Source organism: Dermochelys coriacea, chromosome 11 (assembly GCF_009764565.3).
Source record: "Dermochelys coriacea isolate rDerCor1 chromosome 11, rDerCor1.pri.v4, whole genome shotgun sequence".
Classification (NCBI taxonomy): Eukaryota; Metazoa; Chordata; order Testudines; family Dermochelyidae; genus Dermochelys; species Dermochelys coriacea.
The window spans coordinates 26,581,612-26,598,285 of record NC_050078.2 but is presented as its reverse complement, the minus strand read 5'-3'; the positions used below and the strand labels follow the sequence as shown (position 1 = coordinate 26,598,285).

The following is a 16,674-nucleotide window of genomic DNA, read 5'->3' as shown; positions in this document are numbered from 1 at the left end:
TGTACTGGTATTTGTGTTTTCACTTTTTTAAAAAAAAGCTTTCTCCAATTATTGCTTAATGTGCTTTAGTTTTTAATAATCCATGTTCTTACTTTTTTGTAATTCTGCATTTTAGGATGTACCAAACCTATCCCTCTCCGTGCTATGTAGTCAATGCCTCCAAGTAAAACTTTTTCAGTTCTTTTTAAACCCATGGTAAAATGGGAAAATTTAGTGAAAAACAAAAATACCAGTAATTTAGAAACTAAAAACAACAGTCTAAACTTGTGCATTATCACAAAACTACAAACATAACATTTATTTCACTGAGTTTAACTAGTAAGATCTAAACACAGCTAATTAAATTTTGGTGACCTAATATATCCAAACTAGCCTATACAATTTAAAAAACTAATAACTCCATGAATGTCCAAAGCATCTACTGTGCAGCCAGAGAAAGGATACTTATAAGACTTGATGGATGTTTGCTGACTTCTGTGTGCGTGCAGGAAATAGGGCTTGCTTTTTCTTGGAGAAGGGCCCCAGACTGTAGACAACTTTTGCAAGAACTAAGAACATCCACAAAACTCCCATTTCATGATCCAAAGACAAACCTCACTTTTTTAAAACTTTGCTTTCCTTTATAGAATTACTTATTAGCTTTCTTTATAACTAAAAACAAACACCACATAAACCTTTCCTTCCGGTAGGGAGGAGTTGAGAGAAAAACTTTACTTGCCTGAAAGTCAGTTTATTTATTTTTTAACATTGGAATAATTTTAGATAACACAGTGATGAGTGTCACATAAGAACACAGAACAAACAAACAAACAAACTACATGGTAACATAAGAGGAAATGCCCTTATAAAGCATAGCTCTGGGGATGGAAGCACAACATCAATATTTAGCTTCCCAAAGTAAAGATCTTGATGTTCAGGCTATGCAAAGTTAAAATGAGACCTCATTTGGCTCTTACTTACTAATTATTAATCTCTGTTTAAGTATTTCAAAGCAATTAATTAGGATTCTCAACTGTCATCTAATTAGAAAACAATGCCTGTTGATTTAATTTCTGGAGTGTTTTTAATTTTTAAAACTCAGCACTCTGCTGACTAATGAGATTAATTTTGAACATTTTGTGAAGTGTTATTTTCACTTAAGCAATTAACTTAATCACAACAAATGTGAGGATAAAGGTTTCCTCTCTCTGCTGTTCTTACTTTGTTGTACTGAATTCTAGGAGTAAAGTATTGCTGCACATATGATGACATAATACATTACTTTCTATTTTGAGAGAGAGCCCCCTGCAAACCTGCCCATAAATGGGGAAAACAAAGGATAGACTGTGGCAATCTTAAAATTGAGCTATGATGAATTGAAATGATACATTTTTAAACTGCACCAACTTGGGGTGGGGGTTTGAACTACTGCTGCTTACTTTGTTACGATACTGGCCTCAACTGTACCAGTGTGAGCTCTGCTTTGTGCTGGTGCAGTATTTCCGCACTGCGGGGAGTGGAGGGCTGGGGGAGGGAAGGGGCAATGGTGTAACTTCATTGGCCTAGTTGCACAGGTATGAATTTCCTTAGAGCAGACAGACTGATTTAACCATTCTGTAAAATGCAATAATGACATCCTGCTTCAGAAGGGTCTTATGTTTAATTCACTCATGTTTATAAAGAATTCCAAGAAGCTTGAATGAAAGGTGCTATAGAAGTGCAAAATATTATATAATACATTTTTCCAATATATGTGGAATTCATATCTTTAAATCAAGATTTGGATATCTTCCAAAAATGGTGATGTTGTTAATCAGAAGTTATGGACTTGATGCAGGAATTAGTGGTGAAATTCTATGGTCTGTGTTTATAGAATCATAGAAATGTAGAGCTGGAAGGGACCTCAAAAGGTCACTTAGGTGTAGTCTATTCCCCCCTTGCTGTGGAAGGACCAAGTACACCTAGACCATCGCTGACAGATGTTTGTCTGACCTATTTTTAAAAACCTCCAACGATGGGGATTCCACAACCTCCCAGTAGTTACCTATCCTTAAAATTAAAAAACTTTTCATAAAACCCCTTCTAAGTTTCTCTTGCTGCAGGGTAAGCAGATTATTTCTTGTCCTACTTTCAGTGGACCTAGAGAACAATTGATCACCATCCTCTTAATAACAGCCCTTGACATATCAGGTCTCTACCGTTCCCAGTCTTCTTTTCTCAAGACTAAGCATGTCAAATTTTTTTTTTTTTAACCTTTCCTCTTGTTGCTCTCCTCTGGCCTCTCTCCAATTTGTCCACATCTTTCCTGAAGAGTAGTACCAAAAGCTGGACATAGTACTCCAGCTGAAGTGCCAAGGGGGACAATTACCTACCATGTCATACGTGACACTCCTAATGATACACCGCAAAATCATATTAGCCGTTTTCACAATTGCACCACATTATCGACTCTCATTCAATTATGATCCACTGTAACACGGGTTCTCAAACTTCATTGCACCACAACCCCCTTTGGACAACAAAAATTACTGTATGACCCCAGAAGGGGAGAACCAAAGCTTGAGTCCGCCTGAGCCCCACTGCTTGGGGGTGGGGGGAAGTCCAAGGGCTTCAGCCCAAGGCAGGGGGGCCTGTAACCTGAGCCCCTCCACCCAGGACCGAAGCCCTTGGGCTTCGGATACAGCCCTAGGCGCTGGGGCTCGGGCTTCAGGCCTGGGCCCCAGCAAGTCTAAGCCAGCCCTGGCAACCCCATTAAAATGGGGTCACAACCCACTTTGGGGTCCTGACCCAGAGTTTGAGAACCTCTGCACTATAATATAACCCCCAGATCATTTTTGTCAGTACTATTGCCTAGTCAAATATTCCATATTTGGTATTTGTGCATTTGACTTTTCCTAAAGTGTCCTTGTGAGACAGTGTTGAGCAACAGCAGCTGTACCAACACTCTTACCACTGTGTCACCAATTACATCACCACAGAGTAAACCTAAGAGGCAAAGTTGTGCCTAATTGACCGATTGGGAATGGGCTGGAGAGAGCTCCAAGGCTAATTAACCTATTAGCCCAGACAGTAGAAAGGCACAGGAAGGAAATGGGGAAGCGGGGGTGGGGTGGGGGGAGAAAGACTGGCAGGCTTTTGAGAGTCAGAGCCAGGAGATATCTCTGAAAGGAAAGATACCTTCTGTCTCCCCTCTCCAAGGCTGTGCGCGCTAAGGGTGTACACTATTGTACATACAATCCTGCACAATTTGTAAGGATGGTGGGGAGAACACTGTAAATAAACTGCACAAGGTGTTTGACCAGAAAAATGTTTCTGAGTGGTTTGTGGTTAGAAAAGAGACAGGAGTTGGACGACACCCTGTCATAATGTTACTTTGCACTTTTCTTTATGGAATTTCATCTTGTTGATATCAGACCAATTCTCCAATATATCAAGGTAATTTGCTCTCCAAAGTGCTTGCAACCCCCCACGGCTTAATATCATCTGCCAATATTATAAGCATAATGTCCACTCCATTGTTAAAGTCACTAATGAAAATATACAACAGTTCTAGACCTAAGATAGATCCCTAGATATATCCTCCCAGCTTGAAAGCAAACCACTGATAATTACAATTTGAGAGTGGTTTTTCAACCAATTGTACACCTACTTTACAGTAATTTAAGCTAGACCATATTTCTCAAGTTTGCTTACGAAAATGTCATATGGGACAGTGTCAAAAGCTAAATCACATCTACTACTTTCCTGCACACAGTAGGCCAGTATCCCTGTTGAAAAAGGAAATTAGACTGGCTTGGCATGTTTTATTCTTGAGAAATTCATGTTGGTTATTATTTATTTATCACTCGGTTATCCCCTAGGTACAAATTTATTGTTTGATAATTGATTAACAATTTGTTCCAGTATCTTTCCCAGTATTGAAGTTAGGCTGACTGATTCTATAATTTCCTGCATCTTCTTTGTTCCCCTTTTTAAAGACACATACTATATGTCTGCCCTTCTCCAATCTTCTGGGATCTTATCTGTCCTCCAGGAGTTCTTTAATTTAAGACAATTGCTAATTGTTCACAGATTGTTTCAGCTAATTTCTTACATACCCTGGAATAAATTTTGTCAAGCCCTGCTTACTTGATTACATTTAATTTATCTAAATATCCTTTAAATTGTTTCTTTCCTACTCTGGCTTGTGTTCCTTCCCTGTTGTTGCTAATAATAGTTGTGTTAAGTATCTGGTCACAATTAACTTTCAGTGAAGACTGAAGCAAAATAAGCATTAAACACCTCAGCCTTTTTAGTGTCATCTGTTATTGGCTCTCCTTTCCTGTTAAGTGGTGGACATATATTTTCTTTCATTTTTCTCTTGCTCCAAATTTATTTGGGGAACCTCTTCTGATTGTCTTTTATGCCCCTTATTAGGAGCAACTCTTTTGAGTCTTAGCCTTTCGATTTTGTTCCTACATGGTTGTGCTATTCTTTTGTACTCATCCTTAATAATTATTTCTATATTTTTACATTCTGGCCTCTTACTTTTCCTCCTATGTTTCCTTTGCATTGGGATAGTCTGCTGTCATAGTGTGTTATGCAGGTGGTCAGTCTGCATGACTACAAAAGTCTCTTCTGGCCTTAAAATACATGAATCAACGAAAGCATAAAGTTTTTATATTGTTTCAATGGTGGCTAGGGGAAAAAAAAAACTTAAAAAAAATGTCATTGATAATGTGAAGGATACATTACCTATCAATTTCTTTGAATACTCCTATTGATACTGAACATATGATACTATAGGTACTAAAATGATAAACTAATAATACTGCCCGTTTTGAGTGGGGAAGAAGAGTTGATGAATTTTTACATGGAAGTAAAAGGAAGTTAATGGTGTAAGCCAAGCCCTGTGCCAGATCTTCCTACTAATGCTCACTGCGTCAGAGGAGAAATAGTCTCTACAGAACTGTGGTGTCCCTCCAACCATGCAGTAGCCAGGATGGTGCACTGGCCAGCATACACTGTGCCAGGTATAGATCACTCCAGAGTGTTTCTGCCTGTGGAGCAGTGAGGGAGTTTGTGACTCTCTAATGCCCTTTATTCAGGGCAATTTATTTTTCATAATCTAGCATTATAGTTGGTTAACAACAATTAACTTAATTTTAAAGAAAGAGTAAACTATGGTATCACCACATATTGCCAAACTGACTTTAAAAATATAATGAAGCAAGAGGTTGTATCTGAACAATCCATGACAAAGATTGAACTACTGGAAAATTCACTGTAAATGTAGAATGATTGTGTCTGTAAAATATTCGCCTGTACCAACACTATTTCAGAACTATCAGGAAAGAACTAGGTTCCCATCATGCAACAGGCGTACACTGATAAACTAAATAAGGATGGTAGAGCTGGTGTAGTATTTATTTGTGAAGTCGTCACCAATCAGGGATAGGTTTATTTCAGTTCATGGAGGATCTGAACTGATAGGCAAAGGGCCTGTGTGCCAGTTTTACACTTCGAGTCTCAGATCCTCTAACCCAAAAGGCTGTTGTAGCAGCTAGCAAATGCTGGAGGGCAGCAGTATTCTGCCCGTGTCTCATTCACCTGTTAGGGACTGCTGAGGTGGGGTTTAGCATAGGGCCAGCTATGCAGACTCTCTTTATAGTACAAGACTTGGTACTGTATGACATTTTGATTAAAAAACTACAACAATATAAAATTAAGATGGCATACATTAAATGGATTAAAAGCTGGCTAACGGATAGGTTTCAAAATGTAGCTGTAAATGGTGAATCATAAATCAACCGGGTGTGTTTTAATGGGGTCCCACAGGGATCAGTTCTTGGTCTTATGCTACTTAACATTTTTATCAATGACCAGGAAGAAAACATAAAACCTTCACTGATAAAGTTTGCAGATGACACAAAAATCAGGAGAATGGCAAATAATGAAGAGTACAGATCACTGATACAGAACAATGCAGATTGCTTGGTAAGCTGGGTGCAAGAAAACAGTATGTAGTTCAGGGATTGGCAACCTTTGGCCCGCGGCCTGCCAGGGTAGGCCCCCTGGTGGGCTGCGCCAGTTTGTTTACCTGCTAAGTCTGCAGGTTGGCCGATCGCAGCTTCCACTGGCTGCAGTTCGCTGCTCCAGGCCAATGGGGGTTGCAGGAAGTGGCAGCCAGCACATCCCTCAGCCCAAGCCGCTTCCCGCAGCCCCCATTGGCCTGGAACTGCGAACTGTGGCCAGTGGGAGCTGCTATCGGCCGAACCTGTGAACGCAGCAGGTAAACAAACTGGCCTGCCCACCAGAGGGCCTACCCTTGCAGGCCGCATACCAAAGGTTGCAGATCCTTGATGTAGTTTAATATGGTTAAATGTAAATATATACTTCTAGGAACAAAGAATGTAGACAATACATACAGGATGGGGGACTCTATCCTGGGAAACAGTGATTCTGAAAAGGATTTGGGAATCATGGTGGATATTGCTGAACCTGATACTATGATCAAAAAGGCTAATGTGATCCTTGGATGCAAAAGCAGGAGTACAGAAGTTACTTTTCCTCTGTATGAGGCACTGGGGCAACCAGTGCTGGAATGCTGCGTCCAGTTCTTGTGTCTGCAATTCAAGACAGATGTTGATAAAATGGAGAGGGTTCAGAGAATAGCCATAAGAATGATTAAAAGTTTAGAAGCTTTATATAGTGATAAACTCAAAGAGCTCAATCTATTAAGTTTAACAAAAAGAAGGTTATGGGGTGCCTTGATTATAATCTATAAGTACCTACATGGGGAACAAATATTTGATAATGGGCTCTTCAATGTAGCAGATGAAGACATAAGATCCAAAGGTTTGAAGTTTAAGCAAAACAAATTCAGACTGGAAATAAGTCTCACATTTTTAAAAGTGAGGGGTAATTAACCATTGGAACACTTTACCAAGGCTTGTGTGGATTTTCCATTATCAGCCATTTTAAAATCAAGATTAGATTTTTTTCCTAAATGATATGCTCTAAGAATTTTTGTGGGGGAACTTCTATGGCCTGTGTGCTACAAGAGATCAGACCAGATGATGGGTGGAACCCTTATTGCAACCTAGTGACAGATTGTCATAAATATAAAGGGAAGGGTAAACACCTTTAAATCCCTCCTGGCCAGAGGAAAAACCCTTTTACCTGTAAAGGGTTAAGAAGCTAAGATAACCTCGCTGACATCTGACCAAAATGACCAATGAGGAGACAAGATACTTTCAAAGCTGGGGGGGGGGGGGAGGAACAAAGGATCCTCTCTGTCTGTGTGACACTTTTGCTGGGACCAGAGCAGGAATGCAGGTCAGAACTCCTGTAAAGAGTTAGTAAGCAATCTAGTTAGATATGCGTTAGATTCTGTTTTTGTTTAAATGGCTGATAAAATAAGTTGTGCTGAATGGAATGAAAATTCCTGTTTTTGTGTCTTTTTGTAACTTAAGGTTTTGCCTAGAGGGATTCTCTGTGTTTTGAATCTGATTACCGTGTAAGGTAGTTACCATCCTGATTTTACAGAGGTGATTCTTTTACTTTTTCTTTAATTAAAATTCTTTTTTTAAGAACCTGATTGCTTTTCATTGTTCTTAAGATCCAAGGGTTTGGGTCTGTTTTCACCTATGCAAATTGATGAGGATTTTTATCAAGCCTTCCCCAGGAAAGGAGGTGTAATGCTTGGGGGGATATTTTGGGGAGGAGATGTTTCCAAGTGGGCGCTTCCCCTGTTATTTTTGTTAGACACTTTGGTGGTGGCAACATAAGGTCCAGGGACAAAAGGTAAAAGTTTGTACCTTGGGGAAGCTTTTAACCTAAGCTGGTAAGAATAAGCTTAGGGGGTCTTTCATGCAGGTCCCCACATCTGTACACTAGAGGTCAGCGTGGGGAAGGAACCTTGACACAGATGATGTGGAAAAAGCTAAAGTACTCAATTTTTTTTTTGCCTCTGTCTTCACAGATAAGGTCAACTCCCAGACTGCTGCACTGGGCAGCACTGTATAGGGAGGAGGTGAGCTGCCCCTCAGTGGTGAAAGAACAAGTAAAGGACTAGTTAGAAAAGCTGGACATGCACAGGTCCATGGGTCCGAATCTAATACATCCAAGGGTGCTGAGGGAACTGGCTGATATGATTGCAGAAATATTGAACATTAAAACTTTGAAAACTCATGGCAATCAGGGGAGGTCCTGGACAATTGGGAAAAGGCAAATATAGTTCCCATCTTTAAAAAAAGGGAAGAAGGAGAATCCGGGGAACTACAGTCTCATTTCAGTCCCCAGAAAAATCACGGAGCAGGTCCTCAAGGAATCCATTGTGAAGCACTTGGAGGAGAGGAAGGTGATCAGGAACAGTCAACATGGATTCACCAAGAGCAAGTCATGCCTGACCAACCTGATTGCCTTCTATGATGAGATAATTGGCTCTGTGGATATGGAGAAAGTGGTGGATGTGATCTATATTGACTTTAGCAAAGCTTTTGATATGGTCTCCGACAGTATTTTTGCCAGCAAGTTAAAAGAGTATGGATTGGATGAATGGATATAAGGTGGATAGAAAGCTGGCTAGATCATCGGGCTTAATGGGCAGTGATCAATGGCTCGATATCTAGTTGGAAGCCGATATCAAGTGGAGTGCCCCAGGGGTTGGTTCTGGGGCTGGTTTTGTTCAACATTTTCATTAATGATCTGGATGATGGGATGGATTGCACCCTCAGCAAGTTCACAGGTGACACTGAGCTGTGGGGAGAGGTAGATATGCTGGAGGGTAGGGATAGAGTCCAGAGTGACCTAGACAAATTGGAGAATTGGACTAAAAAAAATCTTATGAGGTTCAACAAAGACAAGTGCAGAGTCCTGCACTTAAGATGGAAGAATCCCATACACTACTACAGGGCTGGGGACCGACCAGCTAAGTGACAGTTCTGCAGAAAAGGAGCTGGTGGATAAAGTGGACAAGAAGCTGGATATGAGTCAATCGTTTGCCCTTGTTGACAAGAAGGCTAACAGCATTAGTCGGAGCATTGCCAGCAGATCCAGGGAAGTGACTATTCCCCTTTATTCGGCACTAGTGAGGCCATGTCTGAAGTACTGCGTCCAGTTTTGGGCTCCCCACTACAGAAACGAAGTGGAAAAATTGGAGAGAGTCCAGAGAAGGGCAACAAAAATGATCAGGGAGCTGGGGCACATGACTTATGAGGATAGGCTGAGGGAATTGGGCTTATTTAGTCTGCACAAAAGAAGAGCGAGGGGGATTTGATAGCAGCCTTCAACTACCTGAAGGGGGGTTCCAAAGAGGATGGAGATTGGCTGTTCTCAGTGGCGGCAGATGACAGAAAAAGCAGCAATGGTCTCAAGTAGCAATGGGGGAGGTTTAGGTTGGATATTAGGAAAAACTTTTTCACTAGGAGGGTGGTGAAGCCCTGGAATGGATTACCTATTGTCTAGACAATATACAGTAAAAAAAAAAAAATGGAGAAAGCTGCATGTAACTTTTCCTGGAGATCTGGTGATAACTGTTGGCTGCTACCATCACTGACATACCTCTGATAAAAGAGCTTTTCACCTGAATTTCAGTAACCAGACAATCTCAATGGAAAATGAAGACGCAAAACCATAAGTAGTTTTCTTAGAAAGGACTAAATGATACTCTCTAAAGTGACCAATATTCTTATAATTATGTCCTTTTGTATGCTCCATACAAGAATCAAAGTGGATTTAAGATACCTTTTCAAACACCCCACAACTTAGAACATTAGAGGGGAAAAGGAACTCAGAATTGGAGAGAGAGGGAGCGAGAGAGAGAGAGAGAGAGAGATGCTCTGGCTATGAATAGATAAGAAGGTAATAGCTTTTCCTTCTTTCTTTTAAAACAAACAAATAAATAAATAAATACATATTCTATACTTAGCGAAGTAGCACTCCATATCAAGAAATAAGTACCCTCAAATTAATTCTTATATATATTTCTAATGCATACATTAGAGCTACAGAACAATTTAGTCAGTTTAGGTTTGTTTTTCTTTTTAAAAATAAAATTTGTATTCAGTCTAACAGTTTACATTCCAAGTATGAACCTGAGGCAATTTAAAACAGTGAAGTTACTCTGTAGAACGGAATTTTAAGTCATCATTATGAATACAATCCACTTGCATCACATTCAGGAAAGACTCATTGTATATTACCAAGTGCCTCTACCAAAGGTGACCTGAAGAGGACCACAATGGTTTGTCTCCATTTTCAAATGTCTGAAAGTCATTCCTATTATTTTCAATCACTGGCCTCTTTTCAATCCACGAACATGAAACTCTAATGAACTCACTTCCTAATTAAAATGGATAGAAAACAAGTTCTAACTTTAAAGAAGCAAAAAACAAAGTACTATGTAGCAAGAACCTGTCTACATAATAAAGATTCTGGTCACATATTTCAAAATATTTTTTGCTATAATGTTAATTTAGATGTTTTGAAATATTTTAAGACATTCTAGCACATAAAGAGCAACAATATTTATAACTCTATTTCATAAGATTGCTTTTTTTAAAACTGACAATATGGCTAACAAAAACAGACCTCCAAATGGCTGGGAAGCATTTTTTTTTCCATATCTTCTGTCTCCCCTGACATTTACTTTCCTATGGGAGAATTTCCTGACCCTTACCACACCTTAACTTCTAGAAGAGCAGTTTCCCTCTAGATGTTAATTGTTTGGGGCGAGAATGAGTGGCTGATTTTCTGGTTGCATGGCTTTTAGCTTAATTCTATGTGGCTGATCTGTGAGATGGATTTATCAGTTCATAAGAGCTCATTTCAGGTCACAGCTTCAGCAAAACTTTCCCACAGCTCATTGACATTCAGTTAGCTCTGGAAGACCCCAACACTGATGGTATTACATACTAGTAAGAAAGACAGATTCCAAACCAAGAAACAAGAAGGCTTCAAAAGGCCAAACGTAACATTCTGCAGCTGAAGGAGAGAGAATTTGAACTTCCAAAGTGCAATAGGCACAACAAGAAAGGGTCTTTAATATTTAAAAAATGCATTCAACATGTCACAGAGTTAAATGCTTCTCTTGCTGACCTAAGTTAATAAATCTGTTCACCAGAAAATCATCAAATGTAGTTTCTGAATTCTGTCAGATCAAGAGAGAGGGAAATGAAAGCCAAGTTAAGAAAATCCTTGAAGGTCACATTCTGATTATGACCTCATAACTAATTCAGCTGCAAATATTTTTTAAGCACTGGAACAATGTTGCAAATACAGGAACTAGGAGTTCAAAAGTTGATCCAAGGACATAACATAGAAAGACCAAATTTATTCACCCAAACTCCGGACCCTTGGTTCCCAAAAGCCAAATCACTTAAGGTGAACTCAGTTTTCATGAGTATTTTTAGAATGTAGTATATATGGCCAAACAATTACATGAGTAACTTTTCACTGTACATTCTAAAGGCACTTAAGTGCAGAAAATATTGACCCAATAAATATCAAATTAACTAACTATTTGTAAATCTTGCTTTTATCTGACAGCTTCTCAGTAAATCATTTTGCATATAGGCCATTAAGTTGTGATAAAATACAGAATAATAATTAAAAAACTGATGTAAAAATGGAACCAAAAGTCTCCATTAGCTTTTACTTACATGTTTTTTTTAAAAATCAGCCCGCTGGAAATATAGTCAGTGGATATGATCTGTTGGTAGACACTCTTCCCTTGCTTAAGATGACCCCAAAAGTTCATTAATTGTGCAATGTGTGAATTCAAAAACAAAGCATTCGAGAGTAAAAAAAACCAAACCAAAACAAAAAAATCACACTTGTGTGCAGAAAGAACGCAGAGACCCAAATTGTATAAATTACACTAAATCATCTTGCTTTATACTAGGTACTGAGCACTCAATGCAGAGAAATATTAAGTCATTTGAGTCATTCAGACTGAGCTTCTGTGCAAGAAAATGTCAAAAAATATAGTGGGATTGCAAATTAATCCTGTAAATTATGCTTTTGTGCTAAAGTATTAAGTCATGTGACTAAGCTATTTTTAGAGACATGAAATGTTTTTTTCTCCAAGTGCTATTCTTAAAATTGTTTACTGAAACATTCAGCAAATAATTAACCATTTCCCTAGTCTTTCATGAGAAGAACACTCTTAAAATAACAAATTATGTTAACATAAAATTAAATATTCAGGCACCTTAATACAAGCTATGTATCATTACTTGGACTAATAAAACAGTGTTTAGTGAGCTCACGCTGGCTGTCTGCAATGTAGTATGCTACAGACCTGTACAGAATGATTTATTAATGTTTCTATTGCAATAATATTACATCTTTCAAAGTTTTACAAAATCTAACAATTAATTCTAGTGGATTTTTTTCCTCAAAAAGTGATTCTCAATAAACTGAAACGGAAGACCAAATCTTCTTTTATTGTAAGAAGATAAAAGATATAAACCCCTTGATAACTTTATTTGAATATTGAATATTGGTTTGAATATTGAAGCAATTCAGTAATATAGGTTAAAGTACAACAGCAGAAGTTGAAATCCTAATATTTTTGGATCAGCCACATTGGTCATGAATGCTTCAAATTATTCTTGTTGTCCAATGTGAATTTGTAGATGAGAAATTTTGTAAATTAAATTCAAGTATTTAGATAATGTGGTGCTCACTATGAACAAGCATCAAGAATCAGAAAGAAGGAAGTAAATCAGTATTTGAGGATGTGTTCAAACCACCTACCACAAAAGTCTATTGGTTATTTTAAATAGGCCATAGACCTAATTATACTTTTGTGTAATATGAGCATTTAGCAAGTTTAAATACACACACACACACACACACACACACACACACACACACACACACACAGAGTCAAAAAGACAACAAAGTTGTTACTCCCAAAGGACTATATTTTTCCCTTCTGTGCACGTATTGCTTTGGTTAGCATTAATGGGACTTGTGTGCGCAGATGGAAGAAAGATTATATACAAAATCTCTTTTCCATTTAGTTGTGAAGATAAATGATACTAAATCAATGCTCTTTATTTTGATAGATAAAAATGTTACCCTAATGCTTTTTCTCTCCTCAGGGAAAAATTTATTTGACTTATTTTTCTTTTAAGAAAAAAAACTTATGGCAGATTCAATATTTCAAACAATTTTATTTGTAACGTGGTTGATGAGTCACTTAAACTTTAGCATGTTTTGAAAACTAAAACTAGCTGCTACCAGTAAAGAAGGTTTGGCATTCTTTTTGAAAGAATTTAGGATAACATTTAATGGTGTTTTGGTACCAACCTGCAATTATCATGCAGTAAAATAAAATGAATGTCCCTTTAGGATTCTAATCTATATAGATAAAGACATTAAAATCAGTTGTTATATTTTTTAATTTGAGTGATTCTGAGCCCTGAAGAGATGTTTGCAATTTTTGGACATGATCTGCACGCACTTACTCAAATAAATATTCTTACCTTTTTCAAGAATTGCATGTGCTATCAAAGGGTATTCATAAGATTAAAGGTGCACAGGATTGGTCTCTTAAAGGTAAATTAAAAGCAAACAAATAACTGCCTACTCTAAGTCAATGTTGAAATATTAGGGGAAAGCCAAATATCACATACCAATTTCAGCTTACTTTTCTACTGTGTGGTAAAAAGCTGACAGGTAACATCAGTTTATTATTACTAAAATTACATTAATAGGAAATTTAGATATAAACAAAAGACCAGATGTGGATGATAAATTATAGAAAATTGCTGGAGTAACTTTATACCACATGTGCTTACAGTCTGCTTAGCCATATATATGGAGGATTCCCCTCAGTTTAGGGAAATCCTTGGGTACATCGAGCTACTGTAGGGGCTCCAATGTTGCCTCCCACCTTCCTGAGCTGCCATTGTAAGGACTGTGTCTGTGCAAAATGGAACATGCCTGGCTGATCAATGATTGCTGGAACAGCCCTTCGGGGCAATGACAGTCGGTGCAAATTTGAGCAGCCTTTACTTACATTTTCTAATTTATGCTGGGGATTTGACTGTTGAATAGATGGTCCTGGGATTAGGACAGTGCAAGAAGGGCTTAGAGCCATTTTTGCAACCCTCTCTCCCTTCCTCCTGCCCCAGCTTCAATATTAAGATGTATGCCACGTAATTTCTTCTAGGAGGTATGTGGTTGTGGCTTTTTTTTGGGTACAATTACAGTATTATCTGATTATCATCACTTTAAAAGACAGTATTTCAGATTTGCAGCCGCTACACTTGCATCAGCATGAAATGCTATTGTACTTACTCAGTTAAGTATGTCAGTTTATGTTTTAAAATACATGGCAATACTTGTCGCTCATGTGGGACTAAAATGTGGCTCTTACACTTTTGGATTGAATCCTGGTCCTATTGACTTTCTTGGGACCAAAGTTTTGCCCTTAAATTGTGAAGGAAAATATAGATATAAAGTAACTGTCAAACAAACAAGCACACTAAAAAGAAAACCATTTTAACTTCTCCAAACTCTCTCACACATGAGTAGCCCCCCAGTTCAGTTAATGGGTATAACATTAATAAACATAAGAAAGAACTACTTGTGTACATATGGATTTGCAGGATTTGGCCCTACTGAAACATTTATAAGGTATTCTGTATTACGTTTTCCCATTCTTAGCCAGTTATCTCTACACCTGACAGATGGTTTCCTGAAAAGGGGTCCAGAAGCTCAAGCATTTCTACAACAAAAGATGATCAAAATCAAGTGGATGATTTTACCCCTTTTATTTGCCTCCACTCCATGAACAACAGGGGTAATATTTTAATAAATAAATAAACAATCCTTGTTTATATGACCTTTTCTTATATCTTTATCTTCTCCATCTGCTACAGCTGGTCAGAAAATAGAAACCCCTTCCAGAAATTTTTTTTGCAAGGTGGGGAAGGAGGAGGGGCATGGGATCATTCCAAATTAGGACAAAAAGCTAAAAACACAACATTTTTTCCAGGAAGGGATTTCTAGAAAAATTCAGTTTTGGAAGAACCAACACAGAATTCTTCCATTTCCCATCTGGAAGACTCTTGTCAATTTCACTTCCTCACAGCAGACAAAGTGAAATTGATTAAAACCAAGATGCAGAGAAAGGCATGCTCAGCCTCCTTACCTCCTTCTAAGACAAGGGCTGAGTGTCCTGCTGTCTGCCACTCTTGCAGCCAGACTGGGTGCAGAGGGGTGGGGTTGGCTGAGAGCCAGAGAGTAAGGACACAGCCTCTGGCAGGCTGCCTGGAAGCCATTATTTTGATTTTCCTCATGGAAAACTGAAACTTTTCAGCAAAATTGAAATTTTCCTGTGAAAAATTTTGATTTTTCTGATAAGGGCATTTTCTATTGGAAAATCATTCAGACAGAAAATTCTAACAGCTCTTCCATCTACATTATCTGACCTGAGTGAGTTGTTTAGGGAATACACTTCTCAGTTATAAAATTCTTTCTCTCCCCATCCCAACATGCATTATTTTGATTTATTATACAAGTCATGTGATCAAAAGTGGTCCAACTAAAAAGTACTTATCGCTTTGCAATTAACAAAGTAAGGTACAGTATTTAATTGTAGCAGGAAGCAAAAACTGACCTTTTTCCTTGCTAAGGATTAGATACAAGGTGGGTATGTTCATCCGGTTCATTCTAAGCTGAAAAACAAAGGACTAGTTGATACAGAAGATACACAAATGTATATTATAATAAAAGTTTAACCTTTAACAATTCTCAGTTGGCCCTAAATTTTTATAAACCCACTTGGGTAGACAAATTTCTTAGTCTTTTATTTCTACTAGCAAATGACTTTGAAGCAACTACCTGCTTGTTAACACAAAGGCACATTATTTTGTTTAAAACACCACAAGCATGACAAAATAAATCTGATGTTTAAGTCTGTTCTAATCAAGATTATTTTTTATTTTAGCGATAATATTAATAAAGTGCTCAATTGTGGGTTTGCCTTTACTTCAGAGTAAGGGGGAGTGTAGTTTTGTGCTCCCTGAATCACAATCTCCCTACTGTTCCAGCAAAGGATTAAAATTATGCCAGGTTTATTCCTAGTCTCTGCTGCCTGGTATACTGCCAGTGGAGGTGACAAACTCAAGATTCATCCAGTGACTACCCCCATTGGGCCCCCTTTCTGGTCATTTGCAGGAGGGAGGGATGCAGCAGCTCTGTAGTCTCTGCTTACACACTCAAGAGGCTACCCATGAGGGGATACTCAAAGCTGTACTGCAAAGACGTTTTGCACTCCCTTTCTCTTATGTGCTGTATGCAAGCCAGGCCAAAATTTGGCCCTAAATAGTAATTTTGGGTATTTACCCCGTCAAGTCCCCAGTTGCCAAATAAAAGGTAGCTGAAGAAGTGTCTGTCATGCTTATAAATATTTAATCAAATCATTTTTTTTATTAAAACAAATAGGAACTCAGAGGTAGGACTCTGAGTGTTGTTATTGACTCTTGAGGATAAATTCATGGGATTAACTATCACTTCCACAGCCTTTCTCTATTAAATAAAAGCAATTTTAAATAAAGATTACTCTACATTTGTGTGTTCTTTTATCCAATCACCAGTCAGATTACTGGCCAATCAAGAATTTTTTAAAATTGGCCTTAAAAAAGAATTTTAACAGCAACTAGCAAAAGAAAAAAAAATCCTGTTTTTGTAAATACA

At 38.1% G+C, this 16,674-nt stretch overlaps 1 protein-coding gene across 11 annotated transcripts in view; it reads right to left on the bottom strand.

The window, feature by feature from the left end:
• MBD5 (methyl-CpG binding domain protein 5) overlaps positions 1–16,674 on the bottom strand; it is a 184,491-nt gene that overhangs the window by 88,328 nt on the left and 79,489 nt on the right. For 8 of the 11 annotated variants that reach the window (XR_006277934.1, XR_006277933.1, XM_043505097.1 and 5 more), the window contains one exon: positions 15,596–15,653. The gene's annotated coding sequence lies outside the window, so the exon portion shown is untranslated. Of the gene's footprint in view, positions 1–11,621; positions 11,696–14,624; positions 14,702–15,595; positions 15,654–16,674 lie in introns of all 11 variants that reach the window. The other 3 variants (XM_043505101.1, XM_043505099.1, XM_043505098.1) reach the window with 2 other exon arrangements.